The sequence below is a fragment of the Neofelis nebulosa genome, chromosome 12 (genome assembly GCF_028018385.1).
Source record: "Neofelis nebulosa isolate mNeoNeb1 chromosome 12, mNeoNeb1.pri, whole genome shotgun sequence".
Classification (NCBI taxonomy): Eukaryota; Metazoa; Chordata; class Mammalia; order Carnivora; family Felidae; genus Neofelis; species Neofelis nebulosa.
This window is the reverse complement of record NC_080793.1, coordinates 72,910,913-72,937,768: the sequence shown is the minus strand read 5'-3', so window position 1 is coordinate 72,937,768 and position 26,856 is coordinate 72,910,913. Positions and strand designations below refer to the sequence as shown.

The 26,856-nt window shown below is 38.0% G+C and overlaps 2 long non-coding RNA genes across 15 annotated transcripts in view; one reads left to right on the top strand and one right to left on the bottom strand.

The window, feature by feature from the left end:
- Positions 1-26,856, bottom strand: part of LOC131492027 (uncharacterized) — a 509,746-nt gene that overhangs the window by 272,091 nt on the left and 210,799 nt on the right. For 7 of the 14 annotated variants that reach the window (XR_009251788.1, XR_009251787.1, XR_009251784.1 and 4 more), the window contains exons 1-3: positions 4,930-5,053; positions 4,103-4,145; positions 1,869-1,941 (exon numbers count right to left, since the gene is read on the bottom strand). This is a non-coding gene — a long non-coding RNA (uncharacterized LOC131492027). Of the gene's footprint in view, positions 1-1,868; positions 1,942-4,102; positions 4,146-4,925; positions 5,054-13,964; positions 14,078-26,856 lie in introns of those variants that run through there. The other 7 variants (XR_009251796.1, XR_009251786.1, XR_009251789.1 and 4 more) reach the window with 3 other exon arrangements.
- On the top strand, positions 9,867-25,073 carry LOC131492030 (uncharacterized). Its single transcript, XR_009251799.1, has 3 exons — positions 9,867-10,019; positions 10,152-10,231; positions 24,312-25,073. It is a non-coding gene; the product is annotated as an uncharacterized LOC131492030 (long non-coding RNA).

Sequence of the window (26,856 nt, the reverse complement as noted above, 5' to 3'; positions counted from 1 at the left end):
TATTGTGGTTACATAACTTAGAAAAGGTGGAATCAGAGTAGTGGTCATTCTGGGGCTAATCATTTCTTAGTGCTGAACCGAACCTTTCTGAGTGCTCTATACAGAGTCTTATACATCATGAGGTTTTGCCTGGGGGGCCCAGTGGGAACAGGAACTATGCACCCCCTCCCAGGAAAGAAGGTAAAACTGACCCCTGTTATTCTATCTTGGCAGAAAGCTGAAGACTCCAATTGATTTTTGACCATCTTCTTTAGCAGTTCAGGCCAAGTAGATTCACATCTCACTTTGGAAGGTGAGAATAAGAGCCATCTCTTTTCTTGGGTATTCAATCAAAACAGAAAAGAAAATGTCACTTAACATATTATTATATGTATAAACAATACATCCCCCCTGTGTTTTGTTTGACTGAGTTTCCATAAATAATTTCATATGACTATAGCACGAGGTGATGGTTCTCTAGACAATGATGATGAGTCATGTACATCCAGTTTCTTCTGGCACACAACTTTCTAAGGTACGTTCTTTACACTCTTACATATACAGTGACTCCAATATATTTGGTAAATTTACAATTCAAACTTAGATAAAAGGAGGGTGATTATAAAGTAAATCTTGACTTGGGGTGAAGGGCATGTTTCTGGGGTCATTCAGGACTGCGTTTGAATCCTGACTCTTCACTTACTGGTTGTGAAAAATTATGCAACTAACAACCTCCTTGAGCTGCCAGGAAACCAAGTTGCTTACAAACAAGGGAAACAGGTTCACAATTAGCTAGTTAAATATGATGACATAATGCAATGCATCATTTTCCATATAATGCATATTATGCTTTTCCATATAATGCATGTAATGATGCAAGATAATATACAATACAACTATAATAAATTTTAATATACTTTGAGAATTATTGTTATGCAGTAGAATTACTTCTTATCATAGAAACTAAGGCAATCCATAATCTGCAGAGACATGGACATTCTAGAACTTTGAATAGACACTTCTCTAAAGAAGACATCCAGATGGCCAACAGGCACATGAAAAGATGTCCAACGTCACTCCTCATCAGGGAAATACAAATCAAAACCACACTGAGATACCACCTCACGCCAGTCAGAGTGGCTAAAATGAACAAATCAGGAGACTATAGATGCTGGCGAGGATGTGGAGAAACGGGAACGCTCTTGCACTGTTGGTGGGAATGCAAACTGGTGCAGCCACTCTGGAAAACAGTGTGGAGGTTCCTCAAAAAATTAACAATAGATCTACCCTATGACCCAGCAGTAGCACTGCTAGGAATTTACCCAAGGGATACAGGAGTGCTGATGCAGAAGGGCACTTGTGTCCCAATGTTTATAGCAGCACTCTCAACAGTAGCCAAATTATGGAAAGAGCCTAAATGTCCATCAACTGATGAATGGATAAAGAAATTGTGATTTATATACACAATGGAATACTACGTGGCAATGAGAAAGAATGAAATATGGCCTTTTGTAGCAACGTGGATGGAACTGGAGAGTGTGATGCTAAGTGAAATAAGCCATACAGAGAAAGACAGATACCATATGGTTTCACTCTTATGTGGATCCTGAGAAACTTAACAGAAGACCATGGGGGAGGGGAAGGAAAAAAAAAAAGAGGTTAGAGAGGGAGGGAGCCAAAACATAAGAGACTCTTAAAAATTGAGAACAAACTGAGGGTTGCTGGGGGGTGGGAGGGAGGAGAGGGTGGGTGATGAGTATTGAGGAGGGCACCTGTTGGGATGAGCACTGGGTGTTGTATGGAAACCAATTTGACAATAAATTTCATATTAAAAATAAATAAAGATAAAAAAAGAAATTCCACAGTAAACCTATATGAGAAACACTTACTTGGCACTAATGTTTGTAGGTTCAAACATAGGGGTGATCCAAAGATATTCCAGCAATTTCAACTCTTCTCTCTCTTAATGATGAACAAATGAAAGATATTAGATTAAAAAAAATGTATTATATAAGATTAAATGATTTGTCATTACTACTAAACTCTTTGTACTTGAGTATTTGGAGAATACAATCCTTCAAGCCATTTTGGCTTTTAACTTGATTATTAGGTTTCCTTTGCTGACTTTCTTTCTCATCTGCAGAATGGGGACAATAGTGGTGCCATGTGCCACTGTTGTGGAAATTCAACAAGATAATTCTTGTAAAGCACTTAACATAGTAATAGTACTCAAGGCTATAGGCTATAGGCTATAATTACTTTATATACACACCAAGACACTCAAACTAGAGCGCTTTGGATCAAGGCAAGTTGAAAGCTTAACAGTTCTCAGTGAGACCATCATAAGTTATAAACCAATTCAATTGCTTCAAATAAAATAACCACAAATTAAACGCGTTATCTTCAAAGGTTCTATACCATATACTCTGCCTCTTAATTAAAATTGTGGAGTGATATTTATCTGTTTCAAGTGAAAATGTTATTTGGGAGCCATTGCAAACAATAGTATAGTTTTATTTTACATACTAACTGAAGTCCATAAAAAACAATGAGAAGAACCAAAATTATCAAGAAATTTTATATTTTTACATTCTAGATTCTTCAGATATGGTTGATGTCATAATTCCCCAATCAGAATTTAAGTTTCTTGAGACTAAGGACTGTTTATTACTCATTACTGTCTATCACTTCTAGGTAACGCATAAATAAATGTGTGCTGAAGTAACCAGATCCCAAACACCTTCTTCTTTACTCCATCTTAAAATGTAAGGTATAGGGGTGCCTGGGTGGCTCAGTCGGTTACGCGTCCGACTTCGGCTCAGGTCATGATCTCGCGGTCCGTGAGTTCAAGCCCCGCGTCGGGCTCTGTGCTGACAGCTCAGAGCCTGGAGCCTGTTTCAGATTCTGTGTCTCCCTCTCTCTCTGACCCTCCCCCGTTCATGCTCTGTCTCTCTCTGTCTCAAAAATAAATAAACGTTAAAAAAAAATTAAAAAAAAAAAAGTAAGGTATAAGTAAAACAAAACAAAACAAAACAAAACAAAACAAAAAACACTGATTACCTAAGTAAAGATATCTATATTTAAAAGTAGATCTTAAGCAATAGGAATTACTATACCAGTAATTTGCTCTTTGGCACCTCAAACTAATTTGCATCCTTCTAGAAACATCTGGGCAGAATCAAAATTTACCATTTTGATCCTACTTCATTTATCCCTATCTTACCTCATCTTCTGATGGATTGTCTATATGAGAAGTTTTCCCTTTCCCAATGTACTCCAGCCCTTACTGATCACCCGCACTTTCAGACTCCTAAAACACTAGTGATCTGTTACATAGTGAAAAAGTATCTCCAATTTAATAGGTATTTCTGACACTTCAAGGTAGCTGCTCTGAGAGAGAAAAACCCTAGAATTAGAGTCTGAAGCCTGGGTTCAAATGCTGGTCTCACTATTTATAGGCTGAAGGGACTGATGCTTGACATCTCTCTATCTCAATTTCCTTAGGGTAAAACAGGCATTGTATTTTAAAGTTCTTATCTTACCACGGGGTGCCTGAAAAATGGCATGTCAATTGACTGATTCACTGAGTGATTGATAAAATTCTCACCAATAGTAAAAATACTGCAGACCCCACAAAATTCCACAAAACAAAGTGAATAGCTTATGAAGTTTTCTTTATGTGGCACATATTCTTGTACTGACACCCATGGACTTCAAGAGAGCTGTGCATGCCCTGAGATGGTATGAAAAATTACATGTGTGTATTCACATGTGTGTACTTGAGGGAGAGATGAAACCAGCAGTGTTGAGAACCACTGTTCTCAGATGATATAAAGCCAGAAGTGAGAGGGTAGAAGAGGGAAGGGGAGCATATAATTCAAGGTGCCGAAGGAGCTGGCGAGGGTAAAACAGGACTGCTGGTCAAAGCAACAGTAGGTTGGGTACTTATCTAACTCTGGTCTAGTCTAGACCTACTTAGTCTCCTAATCCATGATCTCTCCCTCTAATTAGTCTAACCAGTCAACCTTGCCTTGCCCACAATACCCCTACTTCCCACCACAGTGCCTAGAAAATAACAGGCATGCACCAATTATCTGCTAAGAATTTCTTCCAATTTTCTTACCTGTAAAAGGAAGGAGATTGAGTAAAAACTATCTTGAAGGTTCCTGCCAATGAAAAACCTCTATTACATTCGAAGCTAATTATTTTATAGAAAAACAAAACAAAACAAAACAAAAATATGGGAACTGCCTTTCCCCATCTAGAGAAGGTCAGAATTCAGCATCCTACTCCAGCCTCACACTTAACTTGTTTCTAGATGAACCTCACCTCCAACAACTCATTTCTCAGAAAGATGACTTGTAGAGACACCTGGGTGGCTCAGTTGGTTAAGTGTCCAATTTCGGCCCAGGTCATGATCTCATGGTTTGTGAATCTGAGCCCCACTTTGGGCTCTGCACTAGTGCAGAGCCCGCCTAAGATTCTCTCTCTCCTGCTCTCTGCCCCTCCCCCACTCACTCACTCATTCCCCCCCCCTCCCCCTCTCAAAATAAAAAAAAAAAGAAAGAAAGAAAGATGACTTTTATTATTTTGGTTGTTATTCTCTTAAGTAAGCTACTGACAACTCCTTAAGATCCCTGCTTTCTTTGGGGTTCTGACAAGGGGCAGGTAATGGATACAGTGCATTAACAAATCAGTAATATTTGAAGAGTTACTCCTCTCACAGCCAGGCTTTTAACAGGCCTGGATTTAAATGGCATCTCTTTCAAGCACATTTCCTTTATCAGTATTCGAAGTTTCAAAGAGCAATCAATGTCAAGGATCTGAATGTTAAAATACAGCAGACCTTTGGAAATGCAATTATCATTTTCTCCTATAGATAATTAACAACTGAAAAAAAATTTACTTCTACTGAGGGCTTCTGGGAAAATATCACTGAATCCTACCTACATGCTTTGAAAGAATCAGGTGTTCAAACTACCAACAGGGCAGCCTGGGCTTTGTGGTGCTGTTCTAGCAGTGGTGATGGCTTCGAACTAGATAAGCTTCCCAGTGCTACCCCTTCCTCCCCCTTCCCATCCACATACCCACATGAACTGCAAAACACTGTACAACCTGTAGGTCAGGGCTACAGCCAATTGTGATGAAATAGTTCTTTCTGTTACACACAAAGGAGCATCAGAAGAATCAAACCTACAAGCTTTCACTTCAGTACTCCTCTGAAAAAATACAAGATGGTTGAAATTGACTTCAACTAGTACTGAAATGATAAACATTGCAGCATAAGATGTTGGTTGGACTTAAACATAAAGGAATTTTTAACAGATTCAGCTGCTCAAAAACGAAATAGGATGTCTTCAGGGCATAACAAAAGTTGTTCAAGCAAAGCTATTTAATCTACTATCAAGGGGATTCCCACAGAAAGTGGGGGCTCATTTTTCAGGTCTTCCAGAGCTTTAGGGTGCTACCTTTCTCTAAAGCAGACCTTTCTTTAATTTGTTTCATTGCAGTGACATGGAAATTTTCAGACACAAAGAGACAGAGAATCTCACATAGTATTTATCCTCTAAAATTCAAGACCAAATATTTTTACAGTTAGCCCATCATACTTTAGTCCTCTGCCAGACTCTTCCATAGTCTGAGTATCCCTGGGCCCCTGGCATGTGTTAATATCTCCATGACTGGGCAGAAGGAAGAGGCATCATAACTTTTTTGTCCCGTCATTTCCCCCCAAAAGAAAAGAAAGTGTTACAAAATTCTACCAGTGCACAACATGCCTCATTTGGGAATTTTCCTAAAATCCCCCATAACCGTTTGTTTCCCTCTTAAGGAAGAAGGAAAATGAGTAATTTTTGTTGAGTACCAGGAAATATGCTAATGGCTTCAGATACCTTCATTTCATTCATTTCAGTCATGAGAATCACACTTTGAGGTAGTTCAGTATGTCCACTTAATAAATGAAAAGTCTGAGACCTAGACAGTTTGAGTCAAATGTACATGGTCACACCACAAGTAACACAAAAGCCAGAATTCGAGACCTTGTGTGTTCAAAATACCCCTGCCCCAACCTATCTAGAACTCTAGCATATAAAGGTGTGGTCATAAACCAGGAAACAGAGACCTGTGCATCTTTATTCTAACCGTGAACTGATCCTTTCAGTAGGCTTTGCAAGAGAGGAATCATTAGAGTGCAAATAACCTAAAGGAAAAAAAATTTTTCCCTGAAAACTGAGGTGAAAAGAATGTGGGAGAGCAGGGCAGTGAATTGTCAGGGAACAGCTCGGCTAAGGAAAGCTCATCCACATCAATCAGCTCTTGGAGTCAGTGCCCTAAGAGAGAACTGACATGAAATTACACAAAAAGTTATGAGGCTCAAGACACTGAAGCTCTTCTTGGGAAGAAAATCATCTTTCATCCTCAGCTGACCCCGGGAAGAAAGGGGGCAGAATAAAACCTGAGAGATGACAATCTGAGGAACTAGGGTGGGGTTTTGGTGTAGCTGGAGAGAGAGCAAGATGAATTAAAAAACAGATTATCTGCATAGATTCAGCTGAAGTTGAAATGAATGCCTCTTGTTCAGCTAGTATTTCAGGGGCTCCTGTGTGCTCCTCGTGGGGGAAACGGTACCCAGATCAATGATCTAGCATCAGAGCAGCTAGTGGAGAACAGACTACAGAGCAAGACACCCCATCACACCAGACTCACAGGTAGTTTTGAACATAAGACCTCTGTTCCTGTGCTGGCTGAAGACTCATGAATTTCACAGAACTACTGCTGGGAATTGAGGTCCAGAGAAAAAAGGAATGGGGAATATGCAGCATTCAATGATAATGTCTTGATGGTATTCAGAGGAGAGTTTTTGATATTTTCAACTAAAGCATTAGGAAAAAAAAAAGGAAATTTGGCCTCTATCTCACATCACACACAAAAGTTAATTTAAGCAATGATGATGTTTTTAGAGGAAAACATAGAATATTTTGTGAAATATGAAAATTTTTCTTGGATAGGACACCAAAAGTACTAACCACAAAAGCACAAGCCAGACTCAAAATGATATATATTCTCTCCGACACAATGTCCGATTCAAGCTCTCCTCTCCTCATGAATTTTATTTTGGCGGGGGGAGGTAGAGACACACACACAGTGATATCTTCTTTCTCTCAACTCCTGTTGTAATTATGTCAGAATTATTGAAAAATTATCACACAGTGCTATCATATTTATTGTGAACAGTTCTTTACTGCCAGCCATGGTACAGTGGAAAATGTTTAGTAACAGGCTCTCTAGGGTAAAAAGCCCTTATATGTAACATTTGCCAATTTCTGTGGTGCAAATACTCCACCATGGCCTATTTCAAGCCATCAACATGACGTTACTAGATGTAGAGTTGGAAAGAAATCCACACAACTGCATGTGAGCCAGCTCAGCCGGCTGCAGCACATCCCTGGTTGCCTGTCTCCCCAGTGAGTCTGTGAGCAATCCCTGGTGGTCTAATTGAATTTAACATGGTTCCTCAGTTTCCTCATTTGGTGAAAAGTGGATAAACATACTCAGAGAGAGTAACTTCCTCAGAGGATAACTAATTCTAAAGCTCTATTGAAAGTTTAAGAAATTAGAGTGGACATAGAGTGTATCTTCAACAGCCATATCCTCTTCTAGAAGAAGTCTCTGTTTCCCATTTCAGATCCCTCCCTCCCTCATTTTTAGTCCACAGTCCTCAGGTTAAGCTCCCAGCCCAGCTCTGGAGCGGATCATGACCAAGACCAATTTGCACATGACATTCTCTAGCCCCAGTGATTGGTCCATGGGATTATCATGTGATCCAATGACAAAAATAAGAAGCAGTGAGACCTTTGCTGAAAATCCTGTCAAGTAACTGGACATTTGTTATAAGGGACTTGAATCAAAAAGAAGCTGCTTGCATCTCCATCTTGGCTCCACATGGAGCCTGTGAAGGATGTAAATCCAACAGAAAGAGAAAAATTAAATTGTGAAAATGTTTGAGCTTTGAAGTAAAAAATAAAAAGCCAAAATTTGCAAAGCCTCAGCCTTAGACATTCTATTTAAGTAAGCCAATAATCTCCTTTTTCCTTAAACCAATCTGTGTTGGGTTTTCTCTCACATAGAGCAAAAATTTCCAAACTGATACAGAAATACACCCTGATTAATAAGCTGTCTGTATTATTAACATATTGGGAAACAGTAGCAAAATATCATAGCATGATAATACTTTTTATAAAGCATCATTTTATCAGCTTCTTACAAAGTTAAATGTACACTTGTTATATGTTCCAGTTGTGGCAGGCAGAATAATGTCCAAATTCTCAGAACCTAAGAGTATATTACCTTTTCTAGCCAAATGGGCTTTGAAAAGAACTTAAAGGTGTGATTAAGCTAAAGATCCTGAATTATCCAGGTGGGCCCAATATATTTATAAGGGTCATTAAGAGGGAGGCAACAACAGAATCACAGAAGGAGATGTGACCACAGAAAGAGAGGTCGAATGATGCAGGGCCACTAGCTTCTGGGTTGCTTCCAGAAGCTGGAACAGGTAAGGAAGTGAATTCTTCCCTAGAGTCTCCAGAAGCAACACAACCCTGCCAACATAGTTTAGACTTCTGAGCTCCCCAACTGTAAGAGAATAAGCTTGTGTTATGTTTTTTTTAAGGGATTAAATTTGTAGCAATGAGTGACATCAAAATAGAAATCTAATAGCATAGCAATCCCACTTCCAGCTGTTTTACCCAAGAGAAATGAAACCTGATACTCCCCCAAAAAAACCATATGCAAATGTTTATGGCAGGTTTATCAGAATTGCAAACACTGAAAACAACCTAAATGTTCTTCAACTGATGAATGAATGAATAAACTGGGTAGCATTCAACTCAATGGAATACTACTCAACAAGAAAATAAGAATGAACTATTGATGTGTACAATGAATGGGTGAAACACAGATGTACTGTGTCAAATGAAAGAAGCAAGACTCCAAATGGTACATACTTTACAACTACATTTATACGGCATTGCAAAACTATAGTGACAGAGAACAAATCAATGACTGCCAATGGTAGGAAGTGGAGAAATGGTTGATAACCAAGGGACAGCACTCGGGAATTTTAGGGGTGAAGGAACAGTTCTGTATCTACAGCATGGTAGTAGTTTCACAACTATATGCCTACGTCAAAGCTCATAGGTCTGTACACCAAAAAACAAAACAAAACAAAAAGTGAACTTTCCTGAATATAAGTTAAAAAAAAAATTGAATGGAAGTTAAAAAAAAAAAGAAGGATCTATATATTTGAGAACAAGTTTGAGATGCTGGCATGAAATTGTCTGTAGGAGTTGTCTTCCTATGTTCATCTCACTCGCATTGTCAAGCTTTCACAGGCTTGCCCTTCAACCACCATCTCTCAAATAACTAAACAATGGTATAAAAACTATACTAAACTAAAGAGGCAAGTCCCTGAAGGACCTACCATCTCTAGAAGCTCAGCCAGCAGCTCACTAATCCTTTAAAAATACAGTTCTTAACCAAACTCTGACCCTAAGATGTTGCTTGGGTCTTCATCCCTATTATTGCCTTATTAATTTTTAAAAGGCAAGCATTTCCACAGTTACACTGGGTTTACAGCCAAAAAATAATAACTTTTGTGGTTTTTTAAGAGTTCACAACTTTGACCTATGTGCATCAGCAGAGAAAAACACTGGGACTATCTTTTAAAAAGAGAAATAGAAAAGAAGTATAGTCTGATAAGAATGGATACAGTGAGGGGTGGGGCACAGAGGGTGGCATATTTCCAGGAAAGTAGATAGATGCATGGAATGTTCGTGCATGACCTCAGACATGAGGAGGGCAGAGTCATCCTTCTTTATGACCCAACTTCATCTCATATTATTCTGTAAGAGTACAGTGCCTCATTTTCTTCAGAGTTCAGGGTTATAACTAGACAACAGCAGAGGAAGAAAAGAAAAACAAGGGGGAAAAGGCCATTTTTCCAGGATCTCAGAAATGGAGCTCAGTATTTCTATAACATCTTAGTGGGTCTTGAGACACAAGCTTAATGTTTTTTCATGAGATCCCAGTTTCTACTGCATGGAAATGTTAACATATCACTCATGTCACAAGCCAAAGAAACAAAATCCCTGTCTGTCTTTATTTTAATACCACAGGATAAAGAATCTGAAGTCCATCAGATCCTCAGAGAATTCCAAGGTGCTCTAAGAGTGATCTAAATTTGGGCCATCTCAAGGTAAAGAATAGTTATGGTTTTGGCTCTACCATTTCACTAATTCTTGCCTTAACAATCCAAAACAGGCAACCCTGCTATAAAGGAATCATCTTAAAATCATCAAACAGAACTCACTTCCCATTAATTCTATAAACAAGATACTTCTTTTGCCTCCCTACCCTATTAGTCTCTGCCCTTCCCTCTAGGAAAAGTAACAAAAACTCATCTTCCAAGATTTCTTTGCTAGTTACTAGCTACCACAGGTACTCTACTCAACATCTACACCATTTTATAGACAGCATCAACTCATTTTTAGGGTGATCTGGGAGACTGGAAGTCATGTCACTGAAATTTCTAAATTAATTATTTCATTAAACAATTAGTAAAATAGTTTCGTTGCTGTACCATGGGAACAAAGAGATCTAAAGAAATGCACAAACCATAGCAAATCTTACTCTTTTAATCACAAATAAATTTGGGTATTATTTTAATTTTTTGAGAACAAAATGTGAGGGAGGAAAAACTTTTGCACTACTCTCTTATGTTCACTGACTGGGGACTTGTGAATGAGACCAGCAGAAGACAGATTAACAAGGCACATGATTTTTATTAATGTCTTAGGTGCACAAGAGTTCACAGAAAAGAAATGATACTCAAAGTAGTTGGACTTGGGAGCTTATATACCATTCTAACAAAGGAAAGGGGGTTGGGGCTTCAAAGGATGATAAATTGTGGGAAAGTGACTAGAGAATATACAGTGGAGCCAATGGAAGACAGGGTTGTTTTGGTAGGGTTGTGTATGTAGACTCATCTTAGTGCAACACTCTATCTCTGATGATGAATCTCTCTCTTCTTCCTGGTACAGGAGAGGAACACCTTCACAAAAAGAAATTTACACCCTGCTTTTAGGCAGAAAAGGGGAAAGTAGAGAGCTCTTCTTACATCTGTGGATTCTCAATTGCCTACAGCTCAAAATAATCCTTATGCCAAAGTGGCAGATTTTGGGGTGGCATATCTTGATCCCCTTCAAAAATCTTTCCAAAACATACTATAGCCAATCAAAACATAATTTAATCTTTTCCAAAAAACAGGGTCATCAATAGGAACTCCAATTAATATACCACATGACAATATAGGTTAGTTCTTATTACTTACTTCTTCCTTTTCATAGCAACCATGTTGGAAAACAGAATATAGGATTTGTATTATAAGTAGAAGAGTTAAGATGCATAGTATGGGGACCCTGAGCTTGTCTTAGCCCTGAAACACAGCTAGATCAGCATCAAACCATTTTGAATACCTAGGGAATTGACCTGAGAATTAAAACAACAATCTACATAATTGGAACCAGAGAACTTGGCAGGTACATGGTGTGAAGAAGTGACTTGGGGGAAAGAAAAGTCATGAAGCTGCAGAGGGTAGGAAGCCATTTTTGTCAGAGAGAGAACAGAGAGAAACAGAAAGGGTTACAGTGCAGCACATTGGGATGGTGCAAGAAAAGCACTCCCCCTGAAAGTACCTGGAGAGAACGAGAGAGAGAAGGAGTGAAAACACTCGCAAGGGACTGGACAAAAAATCTGTTCCCCAAAACCACTGATGGGGAGAAAGGAGAGGGTTTCAATACCACCAGGATTTTATAAACAGTGGAGTGCAGAATCTGAAGTTTCAGATCTTAGTGCCTGGTGGTGCTCTGGCGAGGAAGTAGGGTGAATCCCCAAGAGCAGGCAGCAGGGTCTGAGGGGTCTGTGTGCCACATGGGGAGAAGTGATTCCCCTGCTTGGAGAGCATTTGGTAGCAACCATATGGCCTCCTTGCCAGCAAAAGTCCCAGCGGACCCCGGAGAGCAGCCACATTTACTGATATTGGAACAAAGACACCAGAGGGCAGCAAAACCTGGCACCAGTTGTGTGTTGTGATTTGCCATGAACTCTGGGCCTCTGCCACTGCATGGTTACATGCATGTTTTCTGGGACAAGCTGACCTGGCCATTGCTTGGCAAGACCCTCTCCCAGAAAGTCAGTGGAGGTCCAAGCTGTGGGTGTCTCTGAAGTGTGGGAGTCTAAAACACAGCCCCATTTGAAATAAAATTCTGGAGGAAGATGCCACCGGGCAGGTGGACAGCTTGGACACAGAGTAGAGGTAGGGAGCAGATGGAGGCCTGAGACAAAGGAAGGCTGCTTGATCATGGGTCAGCGAGGGTGTAGGGTTCCTGCACCAGACACTAGAGAGCTTGGTGAGGCCACTTTCACTTCTAGCACATGTGCACATGTGCACACACAAGGAACAACCCCAGTGAGCTAAGCAGTGGCACCAAATGGAGAACAGAGCTGTTTTACCAAGCCCCACAAATTGGCAACCTCGAGGCACATCCCCCAGAAGACCAGCACAAATTCCTTCCACCTGCTTAGTTAATGGACTATAGCATGCTGCAAACTTTCAGTTCTAGGGAAAACTGGATGTAACTTCATTAGGGTTTCATTCTTTTTGCTGGTTCATTTATTTATTTGGTTGGTTTCTTTGCTTGTCTTTGCCTAGGTTGTTTTCTTTTTTCTTTCCTTCTGTTTCTCAGATACTGAAAAAAAATTCCATTTTATGTATTTATTTTATTTTGTAATCTATTTTATTTTCTTTGTTTTATTTTATTCTTATTTTATTATTTTAAAAAATTAATTAAATTTTTTTTTCTTTCTATTTTTTCTCTATTAATCTTCCTTCAACAAGTAGACTAAAACACACCTAGGATCTAGCTTCCTTTGATTTTTTGTTTCATTTTTAACTTTTAAATTTTAATTTTTCATTTCATTAATATTTTTCTTCCTCCAAAAATGAAAAGATGGAGGAATTCGCCCCAAAAGGAAGAACAGGAAGATGATGGCCAGTTAAATTCTGAACTAGAATTAAAAACCATGATTATAAGAATACTAGATGGGGTTTAAAAAAACGCATTTAAAACACCAGAGAATCAATCCCTTTCTCTGAAGATTAAAGAACTAAAATCTAGTCGACCAAAATTAAAAATGATATAATGATATACCCAGATTCAATCTCAAATGGATGTTGTGATGGCAAGGATGGACAAACCAGAGCAGTGAATCAGTGATACAGAAGATAAAATTATGGGATGCCTGGGTGGATCAGTTGGTTAAGCATCTGACTTCCACTCAGGTCATGATCTCATGGTTTGTGAGTTCAAGTCTCAAATTGGGTGAGCTCCTGCCCTGCTTCAGGTGAGCTCAAGCCCTGCTTTGGGTGAGTCCCACTTTTCTCTCTCTCCCTCACTCTTTGACCCTCATGGGATTCACTCTCTCTCCTTCTCTCTCTCTGTACCACACTCACTTGTGCCTTCTCTCTCAAAATGAGAGAGAGAGAGATAAACAGTTAATGCATTAAAAAAAAGAAGATAAAATTACAGAAAATAATGAAGGAGAACAAAAGAGGGAAAGAAAGGCAAAAGCTCACGATACAAGACTTTGAGAACTCAGTGACTTAGTAAAAAGGAAAAATATTCGAATCATAGGAGTCCCAGAAGAGGAAGAGAGAGAAAAAGAGGCAGAAGGTTTATTTGAGTAAGTTATAGCAGAAAACTTTCCTAATCTGAGAAGGATACATACATGAAAATTCAAGAAGCACAGAGAACTTTCATTAGATTCAATAAAACCCACCATCACTAAGGCATATCATAGTCAAATTCATAAAATACACAGACAAGAGAGAATTATGAAAGCAGCAAAGGAGAAAAGAGTCCTTAACTTACAAGGTTCTCAGCAGATCTGTCCACAGAAATTTGGCAGGCTAGAAAGGGATAGATTCAACATGCTGAATCAGGAAAATATGCAGCCAAGAATTCTTTATCCAGCAAGGCTTTCACTGAAAATAGAAGGAGAGAGAAAGAGTTTCTCAGACAAACAAAAGCAAGCCATGCAAGAAATTTTAAGGGGAACTCTTTGAGTGGAGAAAAAACAAAAAAGACCAAAAGCAACAAAGACTAGAAAGGACCAGAGAACATCATCAGAAACACCAACCCTATAGACAATACAATGGCACTAAATTCCTACCTTTCAATAATCACTCTAAATGTAAATGGACTAAATGCTCTAATCAAAAGACATAGGGCATCAGAATGGATAACAAAAAACAAAAACAAAAACAAGACCCATCTATATGCTGCCTACAAGAGACTCATTTTAGACCTAAAGACACCTGCAGATTGAAAGTAAGGGGATAGAGAACCATCTATCATGCCAATGATTGTCAAAGCCAGAGTAGCCATATTTATATCACACAAACTAGATTTTAAAACAAAGACTATAACAAGAAATGAAGAAGGGCATTATATCATAATTAAGGTGTATATCCACCAAGAAGTTCTAACAACTGTAAAGACTTATACCAACTTGGTAGCATCCAAATATATAAATCAATTAATTACAAACATAAAGAAACTCACTGATAATAATACCATAATAGTAGGGGACACCCCACTTACAGCAGTGGACACATCATCTAAGCAGAAAATCAATAAGAAAACAATGGTTTTGAAAGACACACTGGACTGGATAGACTTAACAGATATATTCAGAACATTTCATCCTAAATTTTTTTTTTTTTTAATGTTTTTTATTTATTTTTGGGACAGACAGAGACAGAGCATGAACGGGGGAGGGGCAGAGAGAGAGGGAGACACAGAATTGGAAACAGGCTCCAGGCTCCGAGCCATCAGCCCAGAGCCTGACGCGGGGCTCGAACTCACGGACCGCGAGATCGTGACCTGGTTGAAGTCGGACGCTTAACCGACTGCGCCACCCAGGCGCCCCCAGAACATTTCATCCTAAAGCAGCAGAACACACATGTTTCTGAAGTGCACAGGGAATATTCTCCAGAACATATCACATACTGGGTCACAAATCAGCCCTCAACAAGTACAAAAGATCAATATCATACCATGCATATTTTCAGACTACAATGCTATGAAACTTGATACCAACTACAAGAAAAACTTCGGAAAGATTACAAATACCTGGAGATTAAAGAACATCCTACTAGAGAATGAATGGGCTAGCCAAGAAATTAAAAAGTATATCAAAGCCAATGAAAATGAAAACATGACAGTTCAAAACCTCTGGGATGCATCAAAAGTGGTCATAAAAGGGAAGTATATAGCAATCCAGTCCCAAAGGAGGAAAAAATGTCTCAAATACACAACCTAACCTAACACCTAAAGGAAATGTTAAAAGAACAGCAAATAAAGTCGAAACCAGCAGAAGAGAAAAAATAAATATTAGAGTAGAAATGAATGATAAAAACAAAAACAAAAACAAAAACAAAACAGTAGGATAGATCAATGAAACCATGAGCTGGTTCTTTGAAAGGATTAACAAAATTGATGAATCCCTAGCCAGATTTATCAAAAAGAAAAAGTAAAGGACCAAAATAAATAAAATCATAAATGAAAGAGGTGAGATCACAACAAACACTGCATAAATACAAACAATAGTAAGAGAATATTATGAGCAATCTGGAAGAAATGGAAAAATTCCTAGAAACATATAAAGTACCAAAACTGAAACACAAAGAAGTAGAAAATTTGAACACTCATAATCAATAAAGAAACTGAATCAATTAATCAAAAAAATCCCAACAAACAAGAATCCAGGGCCAGAAGGCTTCCCAGGGGAATTCTACCAAACATTTAAAGAAGAGTTAATACCTATTCTTTTGAACCTGTTCCAAAAAAATGGAAATAGAAGGAAATCTTCCAAACACATTCTATGAGGCCAGCATTAACTTGATTCCAAAACCAGACAGATACCCACTAAAAAGGAGCAATGAAGACCAACTTCTCTGATGAACATGGATGCAAAAATTCTCAACAAGATACTAGCAAACTGAATCCAACAATACATTAAAAGAATTATTCACCACAATCAAGTGGAATTTATTCCTAGACTGCAGGGCTGGATCAATATCCACAAATCAATCAACGTGATACATCACATTAATTAAAGAAGGATAAGAACTAATGATCTTCTCAATGAATGCAGGAAAAGCACTGACAAAATACAGCATCCTTTCTTGATAAAAAACCCTCAAGAAAGTAGGGATGGAAAGAACCTACCTAAACATCATAAAGGTCACACACAAAAGACCCACAGCTAATATCTTCATTGGGGAAAAACGAAGAGCTTCCCCCCTAAGGCCAGAAACACAACAGGGATGTCCACTCTCACCTTGGTTATTCAACATGGTACTGGAAGTCTTAGCCTCAGCAATCAGACAGCAAAAAGAAATAAAAGGCCTCCAAATTGGCAAGGAAGAAGTCAAACTTTCACTCTTTACAGGCAATGTGATACTCTACATGAAAAACCCTAAAGACTCCACCAAAAAAAACTGCTAGAACTGATACATGAATTCAGCAAAGTCACAGGATTAACATCTAGAAATCACTTGCATTTCTATACACCAATAACAAAGCACCAGAAAGAGAAATCAAGGAATCAATCCCATTTACAATTGCACCACGAACCATGAAATATCTAGGAATAAACCTAACCAACGAGGTATAAGATCTGTATGCTGAAAACTATAGGAAGCTTATTAAAGAAACTGAGGAAGACACAAAGAAATGGAAAAACATTCCATGCTCACGGATCGGAAGAACAAATATTGTTAAAATGTTGACACTACCCAAAGCAATCTACATATTCAAAGCAATCCCTATCAAAATAACACCAACATTCTTCACAGAACTAGAACAAACAATTCTAAAATTTGTATGGAAACATAAAAGACCCCAAAGATCCAAAGCACTCCTGAAAAAGAAAACCAAAGCTGGAGGCATCACAAGTCCGGACTTCAAGCTGTATTACAAAGGTGTAATCAACAAAACAGTATGGTACTGGTGCAAAAACAGACACATAGATCAATGGAACAGAACAGAAAGCCCAGAAATGGACCCACAAATGTATGGCTAACTAATCTTCAACAAAGCAAGAAAGAATATCCAGTGGAAAAAAGTCTCTTCAGCAAATGGACAGCAACATGCAGAAGAATGAAACTGTACCACTTTCTCACACCATACACAAAAATAAACTCAAAATGGATGAAAGACCTAAATGTAAGACAGGAAACCATAAAAATCCTGCAGGAGAAAACAGGGAGCAACCTCCTTGACCTCAGCCACAGCAGCTTCATATTAGACATGTCTCTGGAGGCAAGGGAAACAAAGGCAAAAATGAACTATCGGGACCTTATCAAGATAAAAAGCTTCTGCATGGGGAAGGAAATAATCAACAAAACTAAAAGGCAATTGACTGAATGGGAGAAAATATTTGCAAATGACATGTCAGATAAAGGGTTAGTATCTAAAATCTATAAAGAACTTATCAAACTCAACACCCAAAAAACAAATAATCCAATGAAGAAATGGGCAGAAGACATGAATAGACACTTTTCTAAAGAAGACATCAAGATGGCTAACAGACACATGAAAAGATGCTCAACATAACTGATCATCAGGGAAATACAAATCAAAACCACAATGAGATACCACCTCATACCTGTCAGAACGTCTAAAATTAAAACTCAGGCAACAACAGGTGTTTGTAAGGATGCAGAAAAAGAAGAACCCTTTTGCACTGCTGGTGGGAATGCAAACTGGTGCAGCCACTCTGAAAAACAGTATGGAGGTTTGTCAAAAAATTAATAATAGAACTATCCTATAACCCAGCAATTGCACTACTATACTAGGTATACTATACTATGCTAGGTATTTATAAATGCTGATTCAAAGGGGCACATGCACCTCCCTCTATGTTTATAGCAGTGCTATCAACAATAGCCAAATTATGGAAAGAGCTCAAATGTCCAAAGTCTGACAAATAGATAAGATGTATTACATATATACAATGGAATATTACTCAGGGATCAAAAAGAATGAAATCTTGCCATTTGCAGCAATATGCATGGAACTAGAGTGTGTTATGCTAAGCGAAATAAGTCAGAAAGATAAATATATTATTTCATTCATATGTGGAATTTAAGAAACATAACAAGTGAACATAGGGGAAGGGAAGGGAAAAAAAGATAAAGAGAGAGGGAGGCAAACTTTAAAATACTCCTAAATACAGAGAACAAACTGAGGGTTGCTGGAGGGATGTGGGTGGGGGGATAGGTTAAAGGAATGCTGGGCAACAAGGAGCGCACTTTTTGGGATGAGCACTGGGTGTTATATGTAAGTGATGAATCACTATATTCTACTCCTGAAACCATTATTACACTATATGTTAACTAAGTTGGATTTAAATTAAAAAAAAAAAAAAAAACAGATTCAGAGTCTAATGCACATAGGTGGCATTCTAGAACTTCATATGGCTATGTCACCCTAACCATGTCTCTTACCTCCACAGAGGTTAGTGTTTTACTCTGAAAAGCAGAGCAGTATGTTTTTCTCCAAGAAATGCTAATTAAGACTATACAGATAATGCTTGTACCATAAAAATTGATGACTTCAGAATATGACATATTGATTGGTTAGGTCTTAATCACATGATCCAGTCCTGTGCTGAGCCTATTAAAAACAGTTAACAGGCTATCAATAAGAATGGAAAGTATTATTGTAAGGTTTCAGATACCTCTGAGGTATTAGAAGTGTTTATGTTTAGAGCAAATGGCCCTATAATTACCTTCTCAGTTTGTTTTGGCATCTGTTTTTTCATGATTTTGTATTTCCTTTTTCCCTGCCCGTGTATCAGTTGCTTGTCTGTGTGTTGCTTTGAAGGTACATGTAGTAGATTATATTATTTGTCTCAAGTCTTCACTAAAGCATATGCATACATGTCCTTGCTATGGCTTTATGATGGAAAAAGTACTTTCCCATACTTTGATTTTCAGTGTGACCACAGGCCTTTCATTATCCCAGGGGATATTAGCAGATGTTTTACAAGCAGAGATTTGAAATGTATTTGTGCAGTTTGACATGCTCACTTGCAGTCCAGCCTTTATCATCAAAAGAAAGAACTCAAGTAGCCAGTTATTGCAATGAGATAAGAGAAACAGAAGCAAACTTTTACTCAACCTGCAGCTTGGAGCCTTAGGTCACTGGAACTTAAACTAACATGCAGATGCAGAAGTAAAAAATAAACGATTTCTGGAAGCCACTGAATTGGTGTTGTTAGGCATCTTTGTTGTGGCATAGCTAACTACACAGTGCCCTCAATCCTTTGGTTCAATCTCACTGGATGATTATACATTTCCCAAGAACAATAATTCTCATCATTATCAACATGGTAGCTTCTACCACACTCCCCACACCATACTTATCCCAACACTACCTTCTTTTTTGATTATTCTAATTGCTGGAAGATTTTTAAATACATACAATTATGTTAGTATTGTGTGATTAAGGATTAAATGGGTCGTAAGAGAGAGTCTGAGGTAGCACTGTCCAGTAGCAATATGATGTGAGCCAATACAGAATTTTAAATTTTCAATTAACCACTTTAAAAAGTAAAAGGTGACAGCTGAAATTCATTTTAATAATGTATTTTATTTAACCCAATATATCCAAGATGTTTTCATTTCAACATGTAATAAAGTTTTTCTTTAAAAAATATTTGTTTTTGAGAGAGAGAGAGCAAGCATGAGTGGGGGAGGGACAGAGAGAGAGAGAGAGAGAGAGAGAGAGAGAGAGAGAGAGGATCCAAAGTGAGCTCTGTGAGGAGAGCAGAGAGCCCGATGTGGGGCTTGAACTCACTAACAATGAGATCATGACCTGAGCCAAAGCAGGATGCTTAACTGACTGAGCCACCAATGTGCCCCATCAACATATAATAAAATTTCTGAGATATTTTACATTCACCTTTTCATACTGGGTCTTCAGAACAACATGTATCTTAACTCTCCTGAACATTCAGAGTAGCCACATTTCAAGTACTCAATAGCACATGGGGCAAATTGCTATCATATTGTATAGCACATGACTGGAGGTTTTCATAAGAAGTGAAATGGAGAGACTTCTGTGTAGAGCTTTACTGACAACTACTAGAATCACTCAAAGGCTATTTTATTTCTTCCTTTCCTTTTCTCCCTTTTCTTCCTTCCTTTCTTTTTCTTTTCTTTCTCTCTCTGCTCCACCTCCCTCCCTCTTTCTCTTTCCTTCTTTCCTTCCTTCCTCCTTCCTTTCTTCCTTCCTTCCTTGCTTTTTCTTTTCTTTCTCTCTCTGTCCCACCTCCCTACCTCTTTCTCTTTCCTTCTTTCCTTCCTTCCTTCCTTCCTTCCTTCCTTCCTTCCTTCCTTCCTTCCTTCATTATTTCTGGCTGGCTGGCTGATCTTTCTATGAATAGAGGTTGGCTTAGACTTGGCAGCATTCTGTGATCTGACCTCAAACTTGTGTTCCTCTATTATTTTATCCACATTTTGATTTTCACTGATTTCTTAGCTTAAAAAAAACAATTACCATAATATTGGTATTTTTCTGAGCTTTGTTCAACACTATGTGAAGTGAAATGGGATATAAATAGTATAGGGTTACTTACTGTGCCTTGCTAATATTATTCCTTTAACTTAAAACATTTTTCCTCCCTTTCCCCAGATACCCCAGTAAACTACTTCCTCTAGTCCTTCAGCTTAACTGCTAACTCATCTTTAGGGCTTTGGCTTTTCCTTATCCTACCACACTCCTCAGACTTCTTCATTTGTTTCTAAGTCCTCAGGGAGACTGTAAACTCAAGGAACTACTTCAATTCCTTTTGTGTTCAAACAGCCTTAAGTATCCTATCAAGCACAAGATTCTTCAGCCAAATGGAGGCTCAATAATATTCAGGACTAATGATGAATGGCCATTACTAGAAGATTCCCAGTAAGGAAGTCCATGAGCATCATCTTTTTTTGTCCAGCCCTGGTAAACTTTGAATTCAGCTGAAAACATTATCAGTAAAAGCTCACATGCCCTCACTATCCATGGCCCAAGAATTCCCCTGTGGGTGATACCTGAGTTTTCTTACTCCTATCCATGCACTGCTTGCTGTCAGGGGAGTACAAATGTAAGTTAGGCTCAAAAAGTTACATAATAGAAGTGATTTTTAATATTCCATTTTAGTTTAATTTCAGAAGGTTCAGAACCTCATTTATTTCTGATTATTTTTAATATTTTGGCTCAGAGATTAATATTATGTTTTTATCCCCCCTTTCTTTTCTTGATATTGCTTTCTGTAACCAGGCTACATTGGTTAAAACTCTAATTAGAGAATAAAAGCATGGGTAAATTATTTTTAATATGACTAAGACCAGACTATTTTCATAATAAAATTCCTTTTGTTAATGAATTTAAAATAATCTCAATAATGATTTTCTACTGAAACTGGTAACACCATTGGAATTATAATGATTTCATATTTTTCTCATACAAAGGATAAAATTAATTTTTGATAATGATTTACACTTCTCCCAGATTCAGCACAGATCTACAAATAATTTTTAACAGCCAGGTTGTCCACTGAACATAATCTTACAGCAGAAAATATCTGTGCCATGGTAAGGATGTGGGATGAATATCCAAAATGTAAGAAAGCTATTCCAAATGCTCATGAAATAAAAAATATTTGAGTCTGACAAAAAAAAAATCAAGAGGAGTCTATCACAAATCATCCTGCACATCCACAAACAATCAGTAGAAAAGACAGTAAATGAGGATGCTTGGATTTCTTTTTTTCTTTTTACCTTTTATTCTTTGGCCTAATTTTCATTAATATATTTGAAATGATTTTTACTTTATTTCTTGCAAGGTGATTTTCAGATCTTATTTAGAGTTATAGTACTAGGAAGGTAGAAATTTAGAGTCAACAGGGAGTAAAGTGTTACTAAAAGGACTACACATTTTTGGCTTATTTTCAAGATTCTGTTTTGCGTTTACTAATACATGCCTTAATTCATCTAGTTCCCTCTCTCTCTCTTACACACACACACACACACACACACACACAGAGAGAGAGAGAGAGAGAGAAAGACAATTATATCTAAGGTGGTATATTGGTTTCATAAAAATCAAAGATACTCAGATAAAGGTTTTTACTTTCTAGTCATAATAAAAGTTGTCGATAAATAATTTTAATAAAGACTTTTTAAAAGATGGAACATAAAGGAGATTTTTCCATGGTTTTAGAGAAGTAAAATATTATTTACGAGGGATAGAGGGGAAAGAAGGATTATTGGAATGAAGAATCAGGGTAGACTTCAAGGAAGAGGTGGCATTTACTGCAGTAATAAGCATTGAGATGTCTAAACACAGAGGTGATGGGAAGTGAAGGGAAAATACTCCCAGCTTCTGGAAGTGTCTGCAATCGAGAAGAGATATTTAATAGAAGAAAGTTGTTACTTTATTTATTATTCATATGTCAACCCATTCTCTAAAATACTACAGGCAACTTAAATGAGTACGTATGAAATTAATAAAACAAGAACTATAAGATTCATTCATTTAAAAGAAAAAAAGCTTACTGAGCACCTCACATGAGCCAGGCTAGTAGAAAAAAAAAAAAATCTCTGCTTTCATGTTTACAATCTAGTATGAGAGACTCACAATAGGCAGAAAAATAAATACATAAACAAATCTGTAATGCTATGAAAAAATATAAAGGAGGAAAAAAGAGAAAGAGTAAGCAATGAAGGGGATCATAATAAGCTACCCTAAAATATGCCACTTTTGCAGATAATTTTAAGCTGAAGGCAATGAGAATCGGGAGATGCAGAAAGAAGCCTTCCTGGAGTTTCCCTTATTGGACTAAAAGCAGAAACTTATGAGAAATGAGGACTGCCATAAACCCCCTCTCCTGGGAAAGTTTTATGGTCAAGAAGAAAACGAGGGACTCCTGGGTGGCTCAGTTTGTTGAGTGTCTGACTTCAGCTCAGGTCATGGTCTCACAGTTCCTGGTTCGAGCCCCATGGTAGGCTCTGTGCTAACAAACAGTTCAGGGAGTGGAGCCTGCTTCAAATTCTGTATCTCCCTCTCTCTCTCCCCGACCCCTGCTCATGCTTTGCCTCTCTCCGTCTCTCAAAAATAAATGAATGTTTAAAATATATATTAATTAATTAATTAATTAATTAATTAAAAAAAGAAGAAAATGACATTTTGGCACTGAGATGGATGTGCACAAGCAAACCTTACTAAAATGGCCCTTACTTTCTTTTAGTTTACCCCATATATTTACCTTCCCACAGTTTGTCACCCTCAGAAGCCTAAAACCTTTTTCCTTTGTCTTTTCACATCTCCACAATCTACTGCTCTTTGTTAGACATGGTATATAAGCTCTCAGGCCAGCTGCTTCTTTGGGTCTCCACTTCTTTTCTAGGAAGGCCCCTTTGTCAATAAAAAATTAATATCAAATGAAGTTTGCATACATTTTCCCCTATTGATCTGTCTTTTCCCAGTCTAATTTGCATGGCCCCAGAACTGATGAGAGTAGAGGCAAAGTTTCTTTCCCCTCCCATGCACTAGGTTAGAGAAAGACATGCTATTTTAGATATAAATTGATCAAAGATGTCATTCTGAAGATGCCATTTTTGAGCAGAGACTTGAACAAAATGAGGGAATGAACCCTGAATATGTCATGGAGTCACCATGGTTGGGCCTCTTACATGGTGCCTTGGGCCTCACTGATTGTTCCCAGAAGCCCAGGAGGGAAGCTGCAAAGCTTGTTAAGAACTAGTTTCAGAAGAAACAAAATTTCACTTCCACCTCATTGTACAGGACAAGTGAGTCATTAAGACAGCCCAAATTCAAGTAGAAGAGAATGAGTGCCCATCTCTCAGCAGCAGATGTAGCAAGAATTTGTAGCCATCCTTAATCCTCCAGAGCTGTGCAAATTTTTCGAGTTAGGTTGACATATCTTTCCCTAAAGAAATGATCTACATCGAGGGTCAGCAAACTATGTCTAAGCAAAATATAACCAGTGGACCTACCCACCCCACTGACAGTTTTTATAAATAAAGTTACATTAGAACACAGAAATATCCGTTCATTTACATATTATCTGCCGATGGCTGCTTAAATAGTAACTGACTTCAGAGCCTGCAAAAAATAAAATGTTTACTATCTGACCCTTTACAGAAAAAGTTTGCTGACCCCTGGCCTACAAGAAAGCAATCATGACATTCCTCAATCATTCCACACAGATCTCCAGCAATTTTATTTTCAATCTTGGCTATAGGCCCCTAGAAATAATTAACTTTGCTTTAAGTAAAGTGAAGCTAAAGAAAATTTTCAAAACGTACACTGATATCTAAGCAGAAAGCAGGTGCCTTGGTGAGAAAGATAAATGTGTTGAAGCAAATCACACCAGACGTGAAGCTAATAGAAGCAGAACTGAAAGAAACAGGACCTCTTCACACAACCCAGAGAACTGGGCAGCCAATCCACTACAACCTTCTCAAAGTTCTTTGTTTGGTGCTTAAAATTAAGGAGAGGAAAAATGTCTCAAACCTTAAATAAAATGTATTTTTTTCTACAGACTGGGTATTAAATCCATTAGAAAAGCTTGGGCTTTTACACTCTTAACAACATTTCAAGTGAGGAAACTCAGGCCCATTTCAAGATGTTTGCCAGCTCTAAAACAATGCAACCATTGGCTAAACTAGAACCTTAACCACTGGATGTGTTTGGCATCGTGCCTATTTGGCATGCCTCCCAGAGACCTGACAGATCACCCCCACCCAGAGTCAAGAGTATAGTGTGAATTAAACCAGTCCTCAAAAGTGGAGGCATCCACTGCACTGGGTAGGACTCATGGTCTAATCAGCCAAATGATCAGTCTCAAGACTATCTCAAAGGAAAGTGAAATAAAGAGTACAACCCTAACTGCTACAGCGTGGATTTTACAAGGGGCATATTAGGACTGAATAGCATACAGTGTCAAAGAACACAATAATATTCTCAGAACAAGTATGCCATTTCTCCAGAAAAAGTCATTGATGTTGGAAGGCTTTTCATATGTATCTTCTCACAATGTGAAGTTAAATGTGTGTATGGGGGGGAAGGTGCTTAAGGATGTTGCAACACATTGGGTGACTATCAAAGTGACAACTACTAAGCAACTGGTCTCACCTGTTGTGATGAGCTTCCCACCAATGTCCATTCTTGCCAGCCATTATACAAAAATCAAGGGCTAAATCCAGAAACAACAAAAATCTAATGGAGGTTGTTATTATTAAAAGTACACAATAGATAATAAAAATTATGTAACAGATGAGGACGTAAGTTTAAAAGCAATCAACATTCACAAAAAACCACATAACAAAGCTTTTAAAAAATCAATTATTTTTAACTGTAAAATGTAAATATAAATGTAAAAAAAGCAAGAAAGCCTTTAAAAACAATAAATATTTTTAAATGTAAAGCATGAATATAGGGGCACCTGGGTGGCTCAGTCAGTTAAGCATCTGACTTCAGCTCAGGTTATTATCTCACTTCGTGGGTTCAAGCCCCGTGTCAGGCTCTGTGCTGATAGCTCAGAGCCTGGAGCCTGCTTCAGAGTCTGTGTCTCCCTTTCTTTCTGCCCCTCCCCTGCTCACACTTTGTCTCTCTCTCTCTCTCTCTCTCTCTCTCAAAATAAATAAACATTAAAAAAAAATTTTTTTTAAAGCATGAATATAAAAAAATGGCCTTAATAAACATTAAGTATGTTTAACTTATGATATTAAAATCTAAAGTAACTTCAAAGTAAGGACAACACAAATTCATAAAAATAAACCTAGATTTCAAAGTTAGAAATTAGGAATAAAAGAGATTTTGAATTATAAATAACAAAATGAGCTATTAATACAAGTGATAAAAGGTAAAACTGACAAAATAAAAAACTAAGAACCTGGGGCAGCTGGATGGCTCAGGCAGTTAAGCATCTGACTTCAGCTCAGGTCATAATCTCATGGTTCGTTGGTTTAAGCCCTGCATCAGGCTCTGTACTAACAGCTCAGAGCCTGAAGCCTGGTTCGGATTCTTTCTCTCTCTCTCTCTCTCTCTCTCTCTCTCTCTCTCTCTCCCTCCCCTGTTTGTGCTCTCTGTAAAAAAAATATTTTAAAATTTGGAAAAACTACAAAGAACCTAATCCAAGTTAGCAGGATAAAATATTAGGGACAAAAATAAGAAGAGAAAATAAACACGATTTTTAGAAAATACAGGGAAAGATAGTACAGGAAACTCGAAAAGTTAGCAAAGTCCTGAAATGGGCTGAGAATAGCAGATAAAGAACAATTAAAACAGCATGCATCAATTTGTTAACAGTACTCAAAGCCAGGACTATAAAATAAAATTCTTTATTAAAAATAAACACCCTGAAGACAACACCACCTGGAAACACAAGAGTGGTAGGACTCCTATTAAAATAGAAACATCAGCTTGCCCTGTGGAGAAGTCTTCAGAGCCTGAGAGGCTGGGAGGATGGCCAGAACAAGATGCCCTTCCCTCCTACCTGTCATGTCTGCCCACGCCCCAGCTCAGCCCCTTTGCAAACGATCTGTGTGGTGTGTGGTGAGCAGCTTGGCTTGCTAGCCACGGGAACATGGGAAGGTAAACAGTGAGAAATCAGGCCAGAAATACAGGATGAGAAAGACTATACAAGGCTTTGAATCCATACTAAGTCAGTGTTTTCCAAACATGA